Source organism: Bombina bombina, chromosome 5, assembly GCF_027579735.1.
Source record: "Bombina bombina isolate aBomBom1 chromosome 5, aBomBom1.pri, whole genome shotgun sequence".
Classification (NCBI taxonomy): domain Eukaryota; kingdom Metazoa; phylum Chordata; class Amphibia; order Anura; family Bombinatoridae; genus Bombina; species Bombina bombina.
Window position 1 is genome coordinate 367,429,054 of NC_069503.1, and position 25,639 is coordinate 367,454,692.

Sequence of the window (25,639 nt, forward strand, 5' to 3'; positions counted from 1 at the left end):
CTACTTTATGACCAAATGATCTGAGTAATATATAAAACAGGAACTATAAATATGCAGATACTAACTAGCCTATGAGATCAGTCTAAGCCCTGGACTCCAGAATCACGATGTATCAAGTTATAGCTTATATCATATACATAAGAACAGGACTCAAATATACACTAAAGATATACTCTTACTATAGACGAAATAATAACTACTCAAAGGGGCTACATATAATTTAATAATCATAAGAAACTTATTATACCGAAATGTCCCTTATATATACTGTATTCCAAAACGTAATGGAGCGTACAATAAATACCCTATAAAGCAAAACCTAACCATACACGAGCTTTTAAATAAACAAGCAATATGTATGTATCATAAAATAATAATCATACAAAAATACCGATCACACTATATGAATATATCGATAAGAATGTCTTCAAAAATGACAATTGAAAATATTAAGTATCCTGAAAACTACATATCCCATAAATCTTTGCTGTATTGGACCTATCAGGATACGTTTTTGCCCAATCACGTGTACTGATGTGTAACCAACCAATACACAAAAGCAGTATACTCACCATACTTAAACAAACGTGAAACTAACGTCACGTAACGCGGGCCCATATGACCAATTATACGCTGAGGGCGTGCCGCCGCCCGAAGCGTACAAAACAACCGATAACGGCCCAGCTTTCCATCTAACCCTCTGAAGAAGAAGGATTCAAACCTTTGAAACGCGTTAGGGAATTGACTTGTTTGTATACACATTTTAATTCATGTTCCATTTTGTTGTCTTTTGATAAGATTGTGCTCCTCCTTGCAGCTAGTCTCACTAGTGGTGCTTTATGTGCCATTTATGCTGCACTGCTTTGCTTACTTTGAAATACACCACAGCTGTATGCAAATTCTTTGCGAGGTCTGTAATTGTGACTGGGGATTTTGTATCCCATTCTAACCTGTGGAAAGGATTCCTCTAAATTATATGTGCCATATACATACCTCATACTGTTTGAGGATGTCAAATGTGAGTGCGATATAAACTGTATTTTTATGCTTTTTTAAGAAAATAAACGGTATTACACTATATATTTCCTTTGTGTCTCCCTGGGTATCCTCACGCCGGAGAAAGTTAATACCAGAGCAGAAAGAGCACTCCAAGAGGCCAACCACGAATCCATAGGAAGTATAAGGGATCTATTCATCATCAGAGGCATATCCCTGCATACTCCAAGAGGTCAACGAACACCACAAGCAGGATACAAGGAGGAAACCCAATCATCTATATATACCCCCAGTGCGGCATACTTACCTCATTCGATTGAGGTAATATCTGGTAAGGGTATTATATACCAACTATATCTATACAACCACTACATCTGGAGATTCACTACGATTTATATTACTTCTAGGACTCATATGAACATCGTTTCAGAGTTTATATATTTTATATGCTATTTTTAGCTGGACCTTTTATTGTTATTTTATTTTTAATATATATATATTTTTCTTTTATTTTTTCTTTTATTTTCTATGTTCTCATTTGCTTTTTCCCATCCTTTATTCCTCACATACCACATCAGTATATTGGACATATAGGCGCTGTATCCACCTTTGAATATATATATATATATATATATATATATATATATACACACATGTGTTTATATGTGTATAAATGTACTTATATACAAATATACATACATAAACACATAAATATACTCACACACACATATATATATATATACACACATGTGTTTATATGTGTATAAATGTACTTATATACAAATATACATACATAAACACATAAATATACTCACACACACATATATATATATATATATATATATATATATATATATACACACGTGTTTATATGTGTATAAATGTACTTATATACAAATATACATACATAAACACATAAATATACTCACACACACATATATATATATATATATACACACACATGTGTTTATATGTGTATAAATGTACTTATATACAAATATACATACATAAACACATAAATATACTCACACACAGATATATATATATATATATATACACACATGTGTTTATATGTGTATAAATGTACTTATATACAAATATACATACATAAACACATAAATATACTCACACACACACACATATATATATATATATATATATACACACATGTGTTTATATGTGTATAAATGTACTTATATACAAATATACATACATAAACACATAAATATACTCACACACACATATATATATATACACACATGTGTTTATATGTGTATAAATGTACTTATATACAAATATACATACATAAACACATAAATATACTCACACACACATATATATATATATATATATAATACCCAGAAAAAATGCACTCTCAGGTCTTTCACAAACAAGTTACTTTTATTCCTGTAACGTTTTCGGTGGTCTTGCCTCCTTCATCAGCAGGTGATGAAGGAGGCAAGACCTCCGAAAACGTTACAGGAATAAAAGTAACTTGTTTGTGAAAGACCTGAGAGTGCATTTTTTCTGGGTATTATTTTTTACAAAGTTGCACCCAGGCAGTTTTCCTTTGTGGGCAAGATCCGGTGTTTTGGATACCTATATATATATATATATATATATATATATATATATATATATATATATATATATATATATATATATATATATATATATATATATATATATATATATACACACACACGTGTTTATATGTGTATAAATGTACTTATATACAAATATACATACATAAACACATAAATATACACACACACACACACATATATATATATATATATATATATATATATATATATATATATATATATATATATATATATATATATATATATATACACCCATATACACATTTGTATTAATATATATGTGAATATTCTGTATTAGAGATTGTATCTATGAGTTTTACACTTTATTTAAAGGCTGACAATTATCATATTTCTACACATTATATATTTACATGTATAGCCTTCTTTTAAAGGGATAGTAAACCCAAACTTATTCTTCCATGATTCAGAAAGAGCATGCAATTTTAAGCAACTTTCTAATTTACTCCTATTATCAATTTTTTTCTTCATTCTCTTGGTATCTTTATTTGAAAAGTGGGAATGTAAGATTAGGAGCCGGCCCATTTTTAGGTCAGAACCCTGGGTAGCGCTTGCTCATTGGTGGCTCCTTTGGTGGCTGAACCAACTCCAAAAAATACTGCATAGTTCAGTTATTTTATTAAAAAATAAAGATTCTGCTATCTTTTTTTTAAATAAAATACACTACACTGTATTTTGGATCCTGTAATGTTAATTTTACGCCCTGTGCGGGGGTGTGTGACAAAGTTTCTTTTTTGTAATGAAAGATATTGTGCACAATTATAACAGGGAAAACAACCTTTTTTCTTCAGGGAATAAGGGGGATTTCTACATCCCATGTCTGCCCTCACTAGTACATCACTTGATTTCCTGTATTGTTAATAGAAAAATAAGGGGGGATCTTTCAAAGTATCAGATAACTGTGGGTCTTCACGCAACAAATGCCAATGTTTTGAGATAATAGATCAGAAGATTGTACTATTGTGTCCAAAAGGAACTGAGAACATTTTGGACCTAGGGGGTGTCTTGGTCAGTAATTTTTGTCTAAATAATCCCTCAATTTCTCCTGTGGATAACTTATTTTGGAATTTCTTCAACATTTCATCCAGCCTGTGTTGAACTTTAATAGGATCCTGCACTATCCTTCTTGTTCTTAAATGTGACTATATTGAAGCTTTTAATCATGGTTGGAGGGTAGACGCATAAGAGATTATTGTAATCTGTGGTCTTTGAGTATAAATCACTTATTAAATGGTCATCTTTATTTGAGACCATTGTATCAAAAGAGCTTGCCTTCTAAATATTAGTTTCCATTTTGAATTGCTGAAATGATGTAGCATTCAAATTGGAAATGAAATATTGTAAAGTGTTGGCATCACCAGTCCATATAAAGAAAATATTATCTATATAGCGATGCCAACACACTACATATTGCTTTAACAGTTCAGATATGAAATTCCTCAAAATGTCCAACAAACAAATTGGTGTAAGTAGGGGCTACGTTTTGGTGTAAGTGCCATAATATTCAGTTTACATTGAAATTATACAAAATAAATAATGCATATAGCATTGATGTATTATTTACCTTAACATCTTTGGGCTAAATTACAATTATAGAGCAAACGATATCGCTCGGTGTGTTATATTTTGCGCAATCTTGTGCTCAGTATAAATCACAATCTTAAATTGGCTAAAAACATCTTTCACACTCTGTAGTTTTCTTGTATACCCCAGGAAGTGCTATCAGCGTGCTGGTTCTGCTTGTAAAGTAGTGATTTAAGAGTTTTGATCAAGCACAAACCAAAATACTGCTGTAAAATGTAGCATTTTTTAAGACCTGAAGTAAACCAATATTATTAATAATATAGCACAGATCGACATGAAGAACTTTACTACTTGTGCACCCTCAGCTTCTTGCACTATCCATTTAGTGCTTGATCAATATCCAACATGAACTTTACTGCATGCCCCCCCCATAGAAGTCTATTATGTAAGAGATTTAGAGCACCCGGACCATCAAACATGCAGATAAGCCCTTGACTATTGCTCGAGTTATAAAAATAACTTTAGACACAAAAATAGAAGCGCTATTGATTGTGCTTGAGCAATGCCTAATGCCACTTGTAAGCAACACTTGTGTAAAGTGTTCAGATTAAAAGTACATATGACTTGCGTGTGGATTACACACTCATCTATTTGCCATTCCAGAGGAGGTTTTGATAAAGAGCTTCTTATTATCCAAGATTCTGGTGGGATTGCTTTGAAGTAGTCTGATTGATCTAATAAGTGATGACCTACAGGTTGTAGCACTGCAACAAACACACCTTTTTTACACCATATCCCGTTTTTATAGAACGGATAAGACAGAGAAGTCAAAGTGTCTCATAGTTATTTTTGTTAATATTATTATCTTATATTTATAAAGCTCCAGCAATGTAAACTTCAGCCTGCTACGGTGAAGCATCAAAAACATCAAACTCGTATCAAAATGCATTGCTGAGCACCTCATTTTGAAAGAAAAGACAGTTTTAAATATTTGCTTAGTCAAATATTGAATCAGCATACTAATACTTTCTATCCTGTAGTTCATCTTAAACATCAGTTATCACTTTGTATTTATTGTTTTCAAATGGTTTGCATTTGTTTGAAACGTTTCATTCCCACATACACATAGAGATACCACTTTGATGCATAATATAAAATCCCTAAGGCTTGCAAGACCAAAATAACATTGCATCAGTTACAAAAGAATTACTTTTTTTATCTGTAAACATAATTTCCAAAATTCCCCTAAGAGTGATCTATTAACACAGATTACTGTTGCCAACTGTGCTATTTCTGTAACAGTTGGACTATGCTCATGTTCCAGGAACCCAACCTATTGGAGTTTGTTTACCTAATACTCATTGCCGCTAAACACTGGTATTCCATCTCTATTGATTTGTGCTGTTAATAGTTGCAAGCAGTACATTGTAGATTTATTTGTACCGTATTATAAAGTAATAATTTGTTTTAAAGGGACAGTAAAATCAAAAGGAAAATGTAATGGATTGGATAGCGCAGGCAATTTTAAACAACTTTCCAATTTACTTCTATTCTAAATTTTGCTTCATTCCCTTGGTATCTTTTGTTTAAGAGTACTCCCGGTTGAGCTCAGGAGACTGCATGGTACTTTAGCCAACGGGCAGTAGTGTTTGCAACAATGTTTATAGAAATGTTAGAATTACCTGTCTTTAGCACTCTATGGCAGCAGTGTTTACATGTATATGCAACATTGCTATAAACATTGCTCATTGCTGTCAGATGACTAAAGACTTGAACAATCCTGAGCTCACCTAGTATTACTCTTTAACAAAGCATACCAAGAGAACAAAGCAAAATTGATAATAAGTAAATTTTAAAGTTGCTTAAAATGTCATGCTGTATCTAAATCACCAAAGTTTAATTGACTTTACTGTCCTTTTAAAACAAAAAGCTACATATATCTGCTCAGCAAAGCAGGTACTTGGTATCCAAATTCTGTTCTTTCTTATAAAATTGACAGTACTAATACCATTTATGTTACAAACAGCAGGTACCTCTGGCTCATCTTGGTTAAAACATAATGGCACCTTTAAATGTGGAAGAAAAGTATGTACCTCTTGTGATCACATCAATATTTCTCCCACATTTAGATCCCATGTAACAGGTGAGGAGTTCCAAACTAGGGGATGCATAAATTGTAGGAGCAAATTTGTCATTTACATCATAGAATGCACCCAATGTAGGAGGCAATACACAGGTAGGACTACTAGGGAGGTAGGCAAACGTATAAAAGAACACCTGTCTTATATCTCTAGCAAAAAAACATGTTCGGCTCTTTCCACTCATTTTATTGAGTTTCATAATCAGGATGTCACAACTTTTAAATGGCAGGCCATTGAACAAATTGGCACACCACCAAGGGGTGGAGATAAGTTGTCCATCCTAAGCAAACAAGAAATCTATTGGATTTTTAAAACAAAGTGTCTTCTGCCTAATGGTTATAACTCAGAGTATGATGTTATTAACTACTGGCAAAAATAAACCATTATAATAGAATATCGTCCATTATTTCTACCCCACTGTAATTAAGTTGTTCTACTTATTGCAGTAAAGGATACTAGAAAATTGCGAGTTATAAGACACCTAAGTTAAACTACATATACTTAATTAATTTTTATTTTCCCCAATGGTTCTGATATTCATTCAACTGTCGCTCTTTTGCATAAGATAATACACATCCTTTATCCACAAATTTGTTCAGTTATTACATGACTGACAGATCCCTTTTTCTTGATTTGTTAATTTTATTTGATAGTGATCTGTTTGTGGATAATATATGCCCTATGACCCAAAATTTAAATTGGGTTAATATTTAATTAGGCATATAGTATGGATCTTATGTGTAGAATAGATAGTAACACTGTATGCATGCATATACAGGTGTATGCATATATAAGGGTATGTATGAGTGTGTATGTTTGTGTGTATGTATGTATATGCACTTGTGTGCGTATGCATGTATGCATACATATATATACACTTAAGATGTAGTTATTTCATATAACGTGTCCAGTCTTTTATAATGTGTTTTTTTGCTCTGCTTTGTTCAATTTCTAAAGTCATTGGCATCCCAAATATATATAATGTGTATATATGTTTATAATATTCGAGATCTAAGTTTTTATGTTAATTATTATTTGTATTATCTATCTTCATCTATTTGTTTACTCACTAAGTGTTAACTATCTACACAGAATGTTATTATGGTATGTATAGGGTTAAATTCTGAAGTCTTGTTGTTTTTAACCAATCAACATATAGTGTTAGACTTAAAAGGGTGCACCTCCCAACAGGTGTTATTCTATGATTACGGTCAATACGACCGAAACCGGTCAGAAGTTTTGTCTTCACTAACCCTGTGTTGCTGTATGTGGTCATCATACAATTTTAAGGAATAAAGCTACAACTGATTTTCAAACTCTTGTTCTGGATATATTTCTTTGTTTAGTACTAATACCATGTTAAAATGGGGCAGCACCAATACCATCAGCTAGATTACGAGTTTTGCGTTATGAGTGAAAAAAGCATGGTTATGCTTCATAACACTGCTTTTTCCCTAACGCTGCTATTACAAGTCTTGTCGGTGTCGGTGTAGGTGTACCACACACCTTTTTGGCCATCACGCAACATCAGTACCGCACTTTTAAAAAAGTCCTTTTTCAATGGGAATTACGAGTTTTGCGGTGAGGCCAAAAAGTGAGCAGTACACTCTAAAACCACAAGATCTGTACTGCCATCTAAAGTCAGTAGTTATGAGTTTTATGCTACAAAGCTATAACATAAAACTCATAACTAAACTGTCACAAAGTACAATAACAGCCATAAACGACCTCTTAACCCCTAAACTGAGGCCCTCCCGCATCGCAAACTCCTAATCTGCCGCTCCGGACATCACCGCTATTCCAATCAGCCAATAGAATGCAAGCTCAATCCTATTGGCTGATTGGATCACCCAACAGGTTGAAAGCTCAATCCTATTGGCTGATTGCAACAGCCAATAGTATTTTTTCCCCTTCAATTACTATTGGCTGATAGAATTCTATCAGCCAATCGGAATGTAAGGGATGCCATCTTAGATGACGTCACTTAAAGGGAACCTTCATTTTCCAGCGGCGACCGTAAGAAGAGGATGCTCCGCGCCGGATGTCTTGAAGATGGACCCGCTACGCGCCGGATGGTTGAAGATAAAAGATGCCGTCTGGATGAAGACTTCTGTCCGTTTGGATGAAGACTTCTGCCGGCTTCGATGAGGACTTCTGCCCACTTGGATGAAGACTTCTGCCGGCTTCGATGAGGACTTCTGCCCGCTTGGATGAAGATTTCTGCCGCCTGGATGAGGATGGATGTCCGGTCTTCGAAAACTGTAAGTGGATCGTCGGGGGTTAGTGTTAGTTTTTTTTTAAGGGTTTATTGAGTGGGTTTTATTTTTAGCTTAGGGTTTGGGAACCGTAAAAGAGCTAAATGCCCTTTTAAGGGCAGTGCCCATCCAAATGCCCTTTTCATGGCAATGTTTAGCTTAGGTTTATTTAGATATAATTTTATTTGGGGGGTTTGGTTGTGTGGGTGGTGGGTTTTACTGTTGGGGGGGTTGTTTCCATATTTTTTTTTTTTTACAGGTAAAAGAGCTGATTTCTTTGGGGCAATGCCCAGCAAAAGGCCCTTTTAAGGGCCATTGGCAGTTAAGTGTAGGCTAGGGTTTTTTTTATTTTGGGGGGCTTTTTTATTTTGATAGGGCTATTAGATTAGGAGTAATTCATTTTTATTTTTGATAAATTCGTTTTTTATTTTGTGTAATTTAGTGTTTTGTTTTTTTTTTAATTTAGATAATTGTATTTTATTAATTTAATTTATTTTATTTTATTGTAATGTTAGGTTTTAGTGTAAGGCATGTAAGGCAGGTTTGGTTTTATTTTATAGGTAACTTTGTATTTATTTTAACTAGGTAGCTAGTAAATAGTTAATAACTATTTACTAACTAGTCTACCTAGTTAAAATAAAAACAAAGTTACCTGTGAAATAAAAATAAAACCTAAGCTATTAGTTATTTTGTAGCTAGCTTAGGTTTCATTTTATAGCTAAGTATTTAGTTTTAAATAAGAATTATTTAGGTAATAATTGTAAGTTTTATTTAGATTTATTTTAATTATATTTAAGTTAGGGGGTGTTAGGGTTAGGTTCAGGGTTACGTTAGGGTTACATTAGGGTTAGGGTTTAATATATTTATGTAGTGTTAGTGATGTGGGAGGCCAGAGGTTTAGGGGTTAATAACTTTACTATAGTGGCGGCGACATTGGGGGCGGCAGATTAGGGGCTAATAAGTGTAGGTAGGTGGCGGCGATGTTAGGGCCAGCAGATTAGGGGTTAATAACTGTAATGTAGGTGGCGGCGATGTTAGGGGAAGCAGATTAGGGGTTAATAAGTGTATTTAGGTGGCAGCGATGTTAAGGGCGGCAGATTAGGGTTTAATAAGTGTATTTAGGTGGCGGCGATGTTAGGGGCAGCAGATTAGGGGTTAATAACATTATGTAGGTTGTGGCGATGTCGGGGGCGGCAGATTAGAGGTGTTTAGACGTAGGTTTTATGTTAGGGTGTTAGGTTTAAATATAACTTTTCTTTCCCCATAGACATCAATGGGGCTGCGTTACGGAGCATTTGTTTCCGCGATCACAGGTGTTAGGCTTTTTTTAGCCGACTCTCCCCATTGATGTCTATGGGGAAATCGTATACGAGCACGTCAAAGCAGCGCTTGTATTTGGGTGAGGTATGGAGCTCAACGCCACCATATCGCCCGCGCAAGCCAGGTTTTTCAAAACCTGTAATAGCTGCGCTATAGGGAGGTCAAATACCGCCGCTCTTGTGGCGGTCATTAATTAATTTCCCTATAGCGCTCAAAACTCATAATATAGCTGCATATTAATTACATTTATATTTAATTGTTTTTTTTATGGTTAAATCAATTAAGTAACAGTTAATGACTCTATATCATCATCACTGTAACTGCATTGTTGGTGTCATTTAATTATATGGATATTCAAAAGCTTATGTTTTATAATCAGACATACAGTAGCTTTGTTAATACAGTATCTTGTTCTCAACTGTTGAGGTTTAATTATTTATCCCTAAGTCTAGCAACAGCTTTGTGTGAAATTTCTTTCTATGTTAGACATGTGAAGCCCAATGTGTCACATTCAGAAATTATTGTATTAAAAAATGAAACGTATTAATTTCACTAATTATAAGGATACAACTAATTTTATACTATATTATTTCTAAACTTTGGAATGCATATGTTTCATGTGCAAACATTTTAATGGTCTTAACAAGGCATGATAACAAAAGTGGGATTTTAGTTTCACATTAACCATTGCATGGAAGGCCACATTTTGGTTCCACAATTAAAGGAACAATAAAGTCAACGTTTAAAATGCCATGCTCTATCCAGTCAATTTAAGTTACATTTTTACTTTAAGCATGTTAAAATAATTTATGTCATAATAATAAATTAATAAAGTAAAACATTTTAGGAGGCGGAGCGAGCGGTCTGTCAAGATGGCCGCCAAACACTAAAGCTCTCAAGACAAGCCGGGAGCTACCAAAGTTATCATTAGCTATTCAGCTCTTTTCCTAAAAATTACGACATCTCTAGCCGTCTGAACTAAGCAGGATCATATTGATACCTTTTGGGAGACTTTTATTCCCATACCGGAAGAGATACGAGATACGCCGAGAGGCGGAGGCCTCACAGCCAGTGACGCAGCGGGCCGACGACGGCCGTGTATACAGAAGCTCGGGCCTATGACCGATCACCACCGGGCTGATGTGGCTCACCACTCACCACATATACAGCACTACCGCGGATCGCAGCAGCATTAGGAGAGGATTCTCTGAATGTGACAGAGACGGCTGCGGCTCCGGTGTGGATGACCCCCTCGCTCCGGTGTACGGAGGATATCTGACTAACATTCGCTCTGGATACCGGTAAGCAGCAATTACCAGATGGAGACACATCTTTTACCCTAATGAGTAGTATGAGAACAATATTATACCATAATAACCGGGGGATATGAACTGTGGCGGGCCTAGATGACACACATCTGAAATCACATTATAGAACAGTGGGGGCCCTCTGCATAAAAGGACAGCAATTTACTACACAGAGAGACTGTAGCATACCTGCAGGACATAAAAGCACTTGCTAATCCAAAAAGCCTTGACGATAACAACCCTGCACTGTCATCTTTTACAAGGTTATAACGTTATTCTGCACAATAAGGGCCACTTTAGGACTTTATATCAGGAGCCCACGAGACCTACAAATGGCGCAGAACACTACATACAATATCTCCAGTTGTTTGGAAATCGGCAAGTGATGCTTCATATTATTGCTTAAGATCTATGTGATCTCTAAAAGGGTATCAACCCCTTACTACATGTGTATTATTGAATATGCTTGAAAGGAATGCTTATAGATCAGACAAGAGCCAAACAGTGTTCCAAACTGCTTTCTAGGCCCTGAGCCTATCATTAGCCACTCAGCTCTTATACCACTATTATAAATCTACCTTCTGAACCCCGGAAGGCCCCAATGGACATTTTTATTACAACACCTAGATCAGAAAAGAAAGAGTTCTACATAATTCGGTCCTACAACAAAACTACAACAAATACTGACTTGTTGAAAGAACATAGCTTCATCGAGCTTATAGGCCCTGCCTCAGTCCCCTCCCATTTCCCGCTGTCTTCAATGTCAGTGGGTCATATCCACTCTCCCTTTTCCGAGATCGCTCTAGAAGAGTAAAACCCCTGGGGAGTGAGGCCTCCTTATCTACCGCAAGCCTGTCTTTTCTTTCTCAAGAACCGCCAAACTAATATCTATATCTGAGAAAATGTCGCAACGGAGACAAGTAAAGTCGGATAAACCGCAGAAAACCCCTCAAAGGCCACAAGAAGCTGTTAGTACCTTTTTCAAGCAAGTGGATAAGAACAGACACAAAAACAACACGCCCCCCCCGCTCTCATCTGCACCTGATGATAATGAGGGCTGCTCTGACAGCTCCAGCAGCTCTTCACATCAAACACCTGAAACTGCAGCTGACCCACCCATTACCTATAAGACCATCAAAGCTTTAATAGACCAAGTTAAGGTTTGCATAAAGGAGGAATGTGCAGACTTGAAAAAAGACATCCTGGATTTGGGCCGCAGAGTAGACTCACTTGAGGAGCATGAATATGTCTTTTCGCAGAAGATAGCTGATTTGACTTCCAAAGTCTCACACCATCACCAAAATTTCGTAGACATGGAAGACAAAATAGACGACCTCGAAAACCGCACTAGGCGCAATAATTTGCGCTTTCGAGGCATTCCTGAAACAGTCCAAAATAATGAGATACGAGAATATCTACAAGGTCTTTTTTCTGAAATAGCCGAGAAAGGAAATATGGAGCTGACGAATGTTACTCTAGAAAGAGCGCATAGAGCCCTGCGCCCCAAACCTGATGAGGACTCTCCACCCAGAGACATTATTGTCAAATTCCAAAATTATCAACACCGAGAAGATATCTACAACATGTCCCGAAAACAACAATCGGTGTCATACCAAGGGCACCGTATACAGATCTATCAAGACTTATCTATAAGGACACTGCAAAAAAGAAGAGATTTTTCGTTTCTGACACTCCATCTTAGGCAACTAAGGATCCCTTATAGATGGGGATTCCCTACCTCAGTGATCTCCATGAAAAATGGGAAGAAATGTGAATGCCGATATCTGTCTGAAGTTGAAAAATTCTGCCATATGTTGGCAATCCCAGTCCCAACCGGAGACATGGATGTACCTCCGCAAAATCCAACGTCAGGAAGACCAGCCTATAAGTCACAAAGAACACCTGGAGTGACAAATCCATCAAGTCAACTTAAAAGGAAGCAGATCAGCCCTGTGGAATCTGACTTAATACAACCAGGCTGACCCCACAAGGATCTCATACCCCATACTCTACTCTGGGCCTAGCCCATCACATCTGGTTAAATTGGACATATCCTACCAAGGACAGATCTCCAGAGATTGACCCCCACTAGATATACACAACAGGGGGCTAGAACATTATGTAATGCCTTGATTACAGAACTATGTGGCAAGTATACCTCCTGTTAGTGCCCTCCGGCACTGCTGACAAGATGACTGTATGTATATCTAAACTGTTTAAGGTTGTTGTTGTTTTTGTCCTTTGTTTTTTCTTAGGCTTCTACAAATTGCAGTTCCTCTTACCTATCACACGTTAACAAAATATATAGGTAAGGAAAGCTCTCATAGGACCAATTGCCGGATTTTAGAGGTCAATGAGCTAATTACCCACAGTTCTTGTTTATTTTATACTATTACCATTAGATGGATAAGGGCTATTACGCTAGTATAATAGCTAGACAAAGAACCCGATAGTTTGAATTACCGTTGTTATACACTCAGCATTAATATGTGAATACACACTCTTGAAATGTTTAATCAAGGCATAGGAAATTAACCCCTGATTAGAGAGGTCTTCAATAACTGTATGACATGTACCTTAGTTATAACTAAACTTTAATTTTAATTAATTTTTATTGCAATATATTTGTTGAGCTGAATATAAAATGCGCTATGTGAGTAGCCACCAGGCTTGTTAACCAGCCTCACCTGTTGAAAGTTTTTCAAGTTTATATATTCTTTTATTAAATACAATCATATATATACTATTGTCTGTGAAGCTGACAAACACTATATACCATTGAGTTTTGTCCTCTACTTATAACCTACTTAGACATTACTCTCCCCTCCAAGTTCCCTCCTTTTTCCCTCCTTTTCCCCTCATCCTTCTCACATCTGCTATAGGTAAACACTGAGCATAAACTCCTATATTCATCCACCTCGCCTATAGATTCCACACAGTAAGAATGAACACTGTGACTATAGCAAGCCAAAATGTAAAAGGATTCCTATCCGCTGAAAAACGCTCTATAGCATACTTTGACTTTTATAAAAAGGGCATTGAGGTAGCCATGTTACAAGAAACACACTTTAAGAGATGAAATGAACCCCGCTTAGCCACACGTTACTTTGACAAGCATTTCTTCAGCTCAGGGTTAAGTAGAAAAAATGGAGTATGCATATCAATCAAGCGCAATGTTCCCTTTGAATTAATGCAAAAACATTCAGACAAAGATGGGAGACTGTTAATTTTAGTAGGTTTGTGCTACGGCGCCTTAATCACCCTGGTCAATGTTTATGCCCCAAATAGACCCACACCCAGGTTCTATAAATCGGTCATAAATACCATTCTAGATGTCTCAAAAGGTCCCATCATCTTAGGAGGTGACCTCAACTTCACTATGCACCCTTCTCTAGATAACTCCACAGGGAAGTCATATCTCAGTAACAAAATTCTAAAAGCCAATTGTACGGCCTTATGCTCAATTTCCCTGTTCGATACCTGGAGAATAGCGCACCCCACACAAAGAGACTACACATTCTTTTCCCACCCACAACATTCTTACTCTAGACTGGACTATAGCCTTTGTAGCCAGACACTTCTAACTAACCTTATACAGTCTAGGATATCACATACCCCATGGTCTGATCATAGCATGGTTCTATCTACTTTCCAGTGGTCTACTAAACCGATAAACACTTTTAACTGGAGACTAGATGAAACCATCCTGACGAATCAGGAAACGCTGGAAAAACTAACAGAAGCGACTGACGAATTTTTTACTCATAATAAACCTGCAGACACATCTGCAAGAAACAATTGGGAAACGTACAAATGTTATATTAGGGGCTTCCTAATAAAACATACAGCTAAAATACGCAAGATGATGAAGGCCCAAGTAACATCATTTACTGACACTTTAACCACAGCTGATAGGTTACATAAAACTGACCCAACCTCAACCCAAAAACTAATAGATCTCGTCTCAGCCAGAGAAAGCCTAAATAAATTTTTAACCCAACAAGCCCACCTTAGGGCCTTAACTACTAAAGCCAAATTCTTTGCAGAAAGCAATAAAGCCGGGAAGCTTCTGGCGAGATCACTTAAAAAGCAAAAATATAATTCATTCATTAGATCTATTTCACACCCCTCTGGCAGGATGGTGAACAAACATGAAGAAATTGCCGAAACATTCGTATCCTACTACACTAAACTTTATAACATTAACCCCAATATAACCCAAGATTCTAGCAATAGTATAACGAGCTATCTTGCCACTTTAGAGACCCCTATCATAACAGAAGATGATAGTCATGCCTTAGACGCCCCTATTACCACCCAAGAAATTCTCAATGTCATCAATGCACTCCCTAATGGGAAATCCCCTGGACCGGATGGGTTAACGGCTAAATTTTACCAACTATTCCGATCACAAATGTGCCCACCCCTGCATGCATTATTTACATCTATAGACAAAGGAGAAGCTTTTTCTAGCTCCCTACTAGAAGCTACAATCACTGTACTCCCAAAGGCGGACAAGGTGGGCACCCTGGCGGGTAACTATAGACCCATATCTCTTTTAAATATAGATATAAAGATTTACGCAAAAATTTTGGCTAATCGCCTTAATATGATCCTACCAAAAATTATACATCCAGACCAAGTGGGATTTGTCAAGGGTAGAGAGGCTAAAGATAATACAATCCGTGTCCTGCATTCCTTACAAGCTTCGCATGATAACAAAACCCCCTTGGCGCTCTTATCAACTGACTCTGAAAAAGCCTTCGACAGGGTCAGCTGGCAATTCATGTGGGGGGCCCTGTCGAAGTTTGGCTTCTCTAAAACTTTTATCGATAGAATACAAGCGCTATACTCTACCCCACAAGCCAGAGTATGAGTAAATGGAACTATATCCCACTCATTTCCAATTACCAATGGAACCCGCCAAGGGTGCCCACTGTCCCCACTACTGTTTGCTCTAACCATAGAGATTTTGGCTATCAAGATCAGAGATAACAAAGATATATTAGGCCTACCATTTAACCAAATTAATCAGAAATGTTTGCTATTTGCAGATGATGTGATTTTTACTTTACGATCCCCTTCTACCACTTTACCCGCCTTGCTACAAACCCTAAAAGAATACGGACGGGTCTCTAACTTCTCCATTAATATGGAGAAGTCGGGAATCATGCTATTAAACTCCCCTAAAAGTGATATAGACTTTGTAACCCAACAAACATCGTTCCAAATTGTTGATAAACTTAAATATCTAGGCCTACTGATCCCACACAATCACCAAGATTTATTTAGTATTAATTATCTAGGCCTCCAAAAATCAGTGAATGCCCTGCTGGAGGGATGGCATAGACAGGGTCACCTATCGTGGATGGGTAGAATTAACACTGTGAAAATGATGATAATACCAAAATACCTATTTCTATTCCAGACGCTGCCGATGGCCCTGCCAACCTCATTCCTAAAAACCCAACAAAATATGATTAACTCATTCATATGGTCCTACAAAAAACCCAGAGTTGCCCAACAGACACTATATATGCATAAAGAAGACGGTGGGCTCAACGTCCCAAATCTCCTAAACTACTATAGGGCTGTCCACTTATCCCGAGTGATCTCGTGGTCTCATTCCGCTGACTCTGCCCTATGGATACAAATTGAAAGCTCTCTCCTGGAGATCAGATCCATGAGAGACGTGGCGTGGCTGCCCAAGTCTCAAAGACCTCAGCTAGCATACCGAAATAACTATGTTAGAGCCACCTTAGAAGTGTGGGACCACGTGATAACACACTTTGCAGACATATCCACTTCTGTTTCCCCTCTCTCCCCACTATTGAATAATCAGACTTTCTTACAGAATTCCTTTTTCTCCCATGTGAACAAAGAGGAACATTTACACAACCTACCTATTTATCTACTAGTGGAATCAGGGAGGATTAAGGATAGATCAAAATTACAAGAGGAACTAGGGCCACCTTTTCATAACTGGTACTCATATCTTCAAATAAGACACGCGCTTTCAGAAAACGCATTTAAAGCTAATATATTTAGATCACTGACTACTTTCGAGAAACTATGTATAAACCCCGAGTGCAAAAAAGCCCACCTATCGCTAGCCTATAAATTACTAAGACGCAATTCCCCGGTTCAACACCCCTCTTTTATTATGAAATGGGAATCAGAGATGATAGATAACTTTACTGAGGAAGAGTGGAGAAATGGCTTCAGAATGACACACTCTGTCTCAACCTCCTTGTTCATATCTGAACTGAATTATAAAATACTCACCCGATGGTACTTAACACCCCAGCGCCTTAGATATATTTATCCCACTGCTTCACCAACCTGTTGGAGACGCTGTGGAGAACTGGGGACAATGACCCACATTTGGTGGGGGTGCCCCCTCTTATCAGAATTCTGGCAAAATATAGAGAGGTGTACTAATAAAATCTTAGGCTTAGAAATCACCTTGAACTCTAGAATTGTATTGCTCAACATGATCCCACCAATACACTGTCTGTATCGCACGAAACTCCTCAAATTGATGTTAGCCTGTGCAAAGAGACTGATACCCAGACAGTGGAAGACGCAAAACATTCCAACACACACACAATGGGTTGTAGAAGTAGGACACGTACTGAAACTAGAAAAACAACATTATTATTATGTGGGAAAACCAGACCCCTTCAATGATATGTTCTTTATTTGGGAACAAGGACTCTATAAACTAAAAGAAGACAGAGAAATCTAAAACACAAAATAAAGACAATCTAGAATTCTACCTTCATTTCTGAACTCTACATACCCCTCCAGCACCCTACCATTCCCTCCCCCCTGATCCTCTCCTTCCTCCCTCCCCCTCCCTACCCCACTGCCCTGTGTAAAGGAGACACTATTATAGGACAGCTTATCAGCAACCAAAGATTGATTGTATTCTCATTGAAATGTATGTTTTTCATGCAATTTTATTTTCAGGATATACCACAGCCTTCTATAAATATACCACTGATCATTATTTTCTGAAACTGCAATTATACACTGTTTCAAATGTTGAATGTAAACTTATCTTTTTTTTTTGTCATATGTATTGTGTTGAAACAAAAAATCAATAAAAACTATTGAATCAAAAAAAAGTAAAACATTTTAATCATAAATTATGAAACATTTACAAAACTCATACCCATACCTCTATATTCAAATCCAACTCTATTATTCCTTTACTACATTGCCTCATTTAGAAAATCTCCTAAACTCAAGATTCAACTGAATATGTTCAACAGTAGTTACAGGTTTCCTTTTTTGTCATATGACCTCATGACATTGTACATTGATCTATAAAAACACCCTCAACATCTAGCCTGTTTATTCCAGAACAGAGGAAAAGGGATAGACCAAACTGAGCCTTTTGGAGCAATGAATCCAATAGGAACTATATCTCCATATATAACTAAAGCTTTAAATAATGGCATACCTCCAAATTATACATCACTTATTTTGAGAAATATGAACTGGGAGGTGAGCCCTGCTGCACAGATGTCCATGATTTAAGACCCAGTTTCTCCAGAAATCTGGAACCAACCAGAACCATTCCTAAATAAATGTCAGTCAGAACAGCAAAACCCAAAACAAACTCAACTTCTGGTCTTCACCACCTCCACTTCTGGCCTCTGCCACTTGAACACAATGGGGCCTATCTATCAAGCTCAGAACGGAGCTTGACGGCCCGTGTTTCTGGTGAGACTTCAGACTCACCAGAAACACAAGTTATGGAGCAGCGGTCACAAAGACCGCTGCTCCATAACCCTGTCCGCCTGCTCTGAGCAGGCGGACAGGAATCACCGGAATTCAACCCGATCGAGTACGATCAGGTTAATTGACACCCCCTGCTGGCGGCCCGTTGGCCGCGAGTCTGCAGGGGGCGGCGTTGAACCAGCAGCTCTTGTGAGCTGCTGGTGCAATTCTGAATACAGAGAGCGTATTGCTCGCCGCATTCAGCGATGTCTTGCGGACCTGATCCGCACTGTCGGATCAGGTCCGCAAGACATTTGATAAATAGGCCCCATAGACTCCACTTGTTTGCCCTTAAACCACAATGTCACCACTTCTTTGCCCCAGGACCAGATTGACTTCACTTCTCTGCTCCTGGACCACAGTGAGTCTATTTTGAGGCCACCCACACTCAAATTTCTTACACATGGCACTGGAAACAGCTTTATACTTTTGGCAGTTACGTAATTCTGTATTGGAAGGCAAACCATTAGTATTCCACTGATGTGTGCAGATCATATAATTTTCCTCCAAGAAGTCTGCTGAGTAGGTGCTCTTTGCTGAAATCTAAGCAGTTATGATAGTCTGTTGAATAAGTTATGGCTTCACTGCAATGAGCATGAACACCCCTCATTAAGAAATAAAATTATATGCTCCTCTCAGATACATATCAAAATTTGTCACATTTTGGTACTTAACAGGACATGTAACTCAGCATAACGTCTCCTTTACCCTGATGCGACAGTGTGAAATATTTTTTATACGATTTATACTTGAGTTTTTCTTTATTTTAGGCTAAGACCAACTCACCAAAGTAACTGTTTGGTAAGTAGTTAAAATTTGGGTGCTCTTAGAGATTTCATCTGCATGGTTAAAAGAAATCAATAGCCAATCAGCATCAACAGTGGTGACTTCCCACTTTTTTCTATGTTCTCATGGAATTTCACCACACTCTACTGAGATTTCAGCGTAAACTTTCTTAAAACACAAAAATCGAGAAGAGAATTCCAATAATGCTAGGTATGCAACGCCTTGATCACTAGTACGCCCCAAAAATACCTGACAAATATACACAAACTCCAATAAGGAAGGCACTAGTATCAATACACTGTCAATAAATAAGCAAATAAATAAATTAATATTTATATAATAATAATTTCAGAAATGTGTAATAATTACACACTTTTAACAAAAGAAATAAAAAAACAATACAAACTTAAAGAGCTTCAAACAATAAAACCGGTTTCTACTTTGGGGCCTGTATTTTCAATATAGTCTTTCTATAGTGTTTGTTTTTGAATGTTCATAAGAGGAAATACTCTACTTGTCAACTTAGACATAATGCAATTGTTTCGAGGAGATGCAATTCTGACTCATTTAACATTTAAATGATATTGCACAGGGGTTATCTCAATGCAACAAAAGTGAATGCACCTTGGCTCCACCCTGGAAAAGAATTGCCACAGGAATTATAAAAACTGATTGTGAGACTTCACAAAGATCGAAAAGGATTGTTGAAATCCATTAAAACACAGTTACAGCAGTAATCAGGAGGTATAGAATGAGCCATAGTATCACTAATCAGAGCAGCAGTGGCCGTCCTCCTAAAATGGCGCCATGGACAGTGTGCTGCTTGCACAATCTAGCTCTAAAAAACAGATGGGCAAGTGCTTCAGACTTGGCTCAGGGGCTATCAGTGGAAATCTGATTTTCTGTGACAGCTTACATAGTGTGAAGGACATTGCATAACGTCAACCACTATGGATGGCGTCCTAGAAAAAAAAAACTGCTTGCTCTCTGGAAAAAACTGCAAGATTAACCTTAGCTAAAGAACATGAAAAGATGCCTGATGAATTTTGAGAGCATATTCTTTGGTCAGATGTGACCAAGATACATTTTTTCAGTTCAGATTGGGTCCAGTATGTTTGGGGTGAACCTGGCCAGGATTACCACAGTGAATGGATAGCCCCAACAGTGAAGCATGGAGGTGGGAGTGTGATGATATGGGGCTGCATGAGTGCAAAAGCAGTTGGGAAGATGACATTTATAGATCGCACCATGAATGCCTGTGGATATACTCCCAGTCTCCAGAAGCTTGGCACAGGAGGAATATTCCAGCATAATAAAGATCCAAAGCACACTGCCAAAATCACAAGATAGTTTCTAAAGAAGAAGAAATGGAAAAATATAAAGAGTAAGTTCATACAATGTCCTCCAGTGAACTTCATATGTATCTGTTTCAGTTTGATATATAAAGTAGGTTTCAAGTACCTTGAATAAAAAATTATAAATTTCACAGTTAGGGGCCGAACTATCAAGCTCCCAACTGAGCTTGATGCCCCTTGTTTCTGGCGAGCCTTCAGGCTCACCGGAAACAGAAATTATAAAGCATCGGTCTGAGGCAGCGGACAGAAATCAACCCGATCGAATATGATCGGGTTGATTGACACCCCCCTGCTAGCGGCTGATTAACCGCGAATCTGCAGGGGGCGGTATAGCACAAGAAGTTCTGGTGAACTGCTGGTGCAATGATAAATGCCGACAGCGTATGCTGTTGGCATTTATCGATGTGCAGCAGACATGATACGATACATTGTATCATGTCCACTCGCACTTTGATAAATATGCCCCTTAGTGTTAAGAAACTCCATGGGTCTGGCTGGAACTCTTTTATTGTGATCTGATGACATTTGACTTAACTGTTTAAAGATTTGGGTATTATGGCCCTTTAACTATGGGGCACCTAATGCAGTGTTACAATAAGATGAATATATATATAGAGTAGACAGCACCAGTCCCCACACAGTGTGCACTGCTGTTAGCCTCTGATCATATGGAGATATATACAGAACCAAACTACACCACTACTTTTTTAGCTCACACAGAATATTCTCAGAGCCAAGTAGCACCAGCTATAACCTTAAAGGGATAGGAAAGTCAACATTAAACTTGCATGATTCAGATAGAGCATGCCATTTTAAGCCACTTTTAAATTCACTTCTATTTTCAAATCTGCTTTGTTCTCTTGGTATTCCCTGTTAAAAGGAATACGCACATATCCTACACTAAATACACACAAACAGTGTACAGCCCCACAGTATCACAGGTGCAGGTGGTGAGAGGGACTGTCAACCTCTATAATATGTAGAAAAGTAGAAAAATCCACAGCACCTAGGTATATTTTCAATGCTTTATTGAAACATCTTTATCCCATACAGGTACAAAGCAAGTAGGCAGCAACGTTTCGGGATGTTATCCCTTAATCATGCTGATAAAGATGTTTCAATAAAGCATTGAAAATATACCTAGGTGCTGTGGATTTTTCTACTTTTCTACATATCCTACACTAGTGGGAGCTAGTTGCTGATTGGTGCCTGCACACATTTGTCTCTTGTGATTGGTTAACTAGACGTGCTCAGCTAGCTGCCAGTATTGCAATGATGTTCCTTCAGCAAAGGATAACAGGATAGTGAAGCAAATTTGATAATAGAAGTAAATTGAAAAGTTGTTTAAAATTGTATGCTTTATCAAAGTCATAAAATGCTTTTTTTGGGGTTTTCTGTCCCTTTAATATTCAAGGTACTGCAAATCTACTTGTTACATTATATATCTGACGCATACATTTTACGTTTTATTGTTTGAAGAGCTTTAAGTTGTTATTCTTATTTTTATTTATATTGTTATAAGTGTGTGATTGATAACATTATTGTGCCTGTCCTTGTCAAATGTATGATCCCCTTGTTAGTCAAAGTACAAGCATCCAAATTAGATTTTTATATAAAATATTTACTTATATATGTGTAATGAAACAACTTTGCAATGTATTTTTGTTATTTATTTTCCCCCTTTCCATGCAATTTAGCTTGAAAAAGTGAGCAATTTCTGATTCTCAGAACTTGAAAGGTACCCTGCAGAATTATCAAGGCTAACTCTGCTACATAGTTGTCCCTATTTGGCTTTATCAGACAGCAACTGCAAAACAAAGCATTGCATGCTCCTTTTAAGGCAGTGGCCGTTGTCTTTGAACTAAAGTCTAGATTGGCTCCTCATAATAAGACAAATGGTGGGTGGAGTTTGTCTACTGTAAAATAATTGCAGAGAACATATTGAGGTCAAGGGGTCAATTTATCAATTGCCGGGTGGACATGATCCGCTGTAACGAATCATGTCCGCCTGACATTGCTAAATGCTGACAGCATACACTGTCGGCCTTTAACATTGCACAAGCATTTCTTGTGAAATGCTTGTGCAATGCCACCCCTGCACATTCACGGCCAATTGACTGCTAGCAGGCGGTATCAATCATCCGGATAGGGATGATTGCAGTCTGCCACCTAAAAGGTGGGGGACAAGTTAAGGAGTATCAGTCTTATAACCACTGCTTCTTAACTTAAAGGAACATGAAACCCAAACATTTTCTTTCATGATTCAGATAGAGAATACAATTTTAAACAACTTTCCAATTTACTTCTATCATTTATTTTGCTTCCTTCTCTTGTTATCCTTTGCTGAAAGGTTTATCTAGGGAAGCTCAGGGGCAGCAGAGAACCTATGTTCTAGCTGCTGATTGGTGGCTGCATATATATACTGATTGTCATTGGCTCACCCATGTGTTCAGTTAGAAACCAGTAGTGCATTGCTGCCCCTTCAACAAATGATATAAAGAGAATGAAACCGATTAGATAATAGAAGTAAATTAGAAAGTTGTTTAAAATTGTATTCTGTATCTGAATCATGAAAGAAAATTTTTGGGTTTCATGTCCCTTTAAGTTTCACAAGTGATGCAGCATTACGTGGCTTTAAGAGACACATTACCCAAATGCTAAATCAAGTGAAAGTAATGCAGCATATCTGTAAAAAGCTGATAATAAACTGCTCTGCAAGCAGTCATCTTTCAGCTACTGTCACCTGCATGGTGAAAAAAAAGGCAATTATCAAAATCAGTGCTGAGTTTACACTTAAATTTATTGTGAATTTGTGGGATTTTAACATAATCTTACAAGATTTCATAGTAAACTTTCTTAAACTAAAGATGAAAATAATGGGACTGTGCCTGTACATGTCAGATGCACTCTCCACTGTAATTCCCTGGACAAACATCCTGACTGGGTGCTTAAAGTTCCTTTACAATGAGTTGTGGCTAGTGAGGAAACTAAGGTAAAATATTCAGAGCTTTTTTTACATTATGATGTTAATGTGATATATTCTAGTCAGCATTTTACAGATATGCTCAATCTCTTTCAAGTGATACAGCATTTGGGTAACGTTCCTTTAAATTTAAACAATTTCACTAATGCAGCAATAGGTAGAAGCTCAAAAGTGTCAGAAGTATCAATTTGTAAAAGCCAATTCACAGATCCCCCTGCTTATGGGGTGACATATCTTTGAATAGTCCAGAAATTCGGATCTAGCTGGCCGCTTTGATGATTTGCAAATATAGGCTGTAGATATTTTCCAAAACATTTTTTTTTCACTTGACTGGAAAAGTACAGTAGTAGACTGAACACTGCAATCTAAATAAGAAATAAATGCATTTGGCATTAAGGAAAAGCTTAATTTGCTGTCTAGCATATAAAGCCGTGCTCATAAAAATCTGTAATCATTTAGAGATAAATTCAGTATTGTTTTACTATAATAAACAAGAACTAGAATACTCAAAAGAATAATTAGCACTTAGATCTACTGACATACTGCTGCTGAAGTCTAATGTAAAATAATTTCACACAGGGGGCTCTGCAATTCAACAATCCATACATCACATATACACCACTCATCTGCTTTTAGCGCCAGATAAATTATCCTGTGTAGTCAGCCAAACACTAGAGCTATATATTAGAATCTCCTTTATAAAAAAAAATAAAATAAAAAATAGGCAGTTGAAAAAAAATATAACGCCTCATTTATAAAAGGCAGAAATCCTTTTAAAAACAAGATATTAGTTTGATCTGCCCTGTTTTGAAGCCAGAGTTTGATACATTTTCAATAATGGAGATGATATATTTACATTTATTGACTGCAAAAAAGCAGTACATAAATGCTTCCCCCCCCCCCCCCTCATGTAATTGTATTGTTATCTTTGATATGTAAAGTAATTCCCTTTATTAATATTTTTAAGAATTAACATAGCTGTTCGTACACTGATGCAACCTGCCTTAAAGGGACATGAAACCCAAACGTATTTCATGATTTAGATGTAGCATGCAATTTTAAACTTTTCAATTAACTTCTGTTCTCTAATTTGATGTGAACTCTTGGTATCCTTTGTTGAAAAGCATACCTAGGTAGGCTCAGGAGCAGCAATGTACACTCAGTTGTGAATTCCTGTTCCTTCAACAAAGGATACCAAGAGAATGAAATACATTTGATAATAGAAGTAAAATAGAAAGATGTTTAAAATGGTATGTTCTATCTGAATCTTGAAAGAAAATGTTTGGATTTCATGTCCATTAAAATATATATGGAAATACCAAATGCCTCTTTATCCAAAGTCAGTGTCTGCAAGGAGACTGCACGGGAGGACCCCAGTAACTGTTATTCACAAAGAGTCAGTCTTATTGTACCGATTTATGTGCCGGTGTAGTGTCGAAAATCTGCTATGCCAGAGGAACCAGCAAATGGACGCACTTACCGGTACAAGGCCAGAGAATCTGCACCTCTTGTTTGATACAAACAAGTTATTTTGGTTTTTCTTTGCTGCTGTTCGGAAG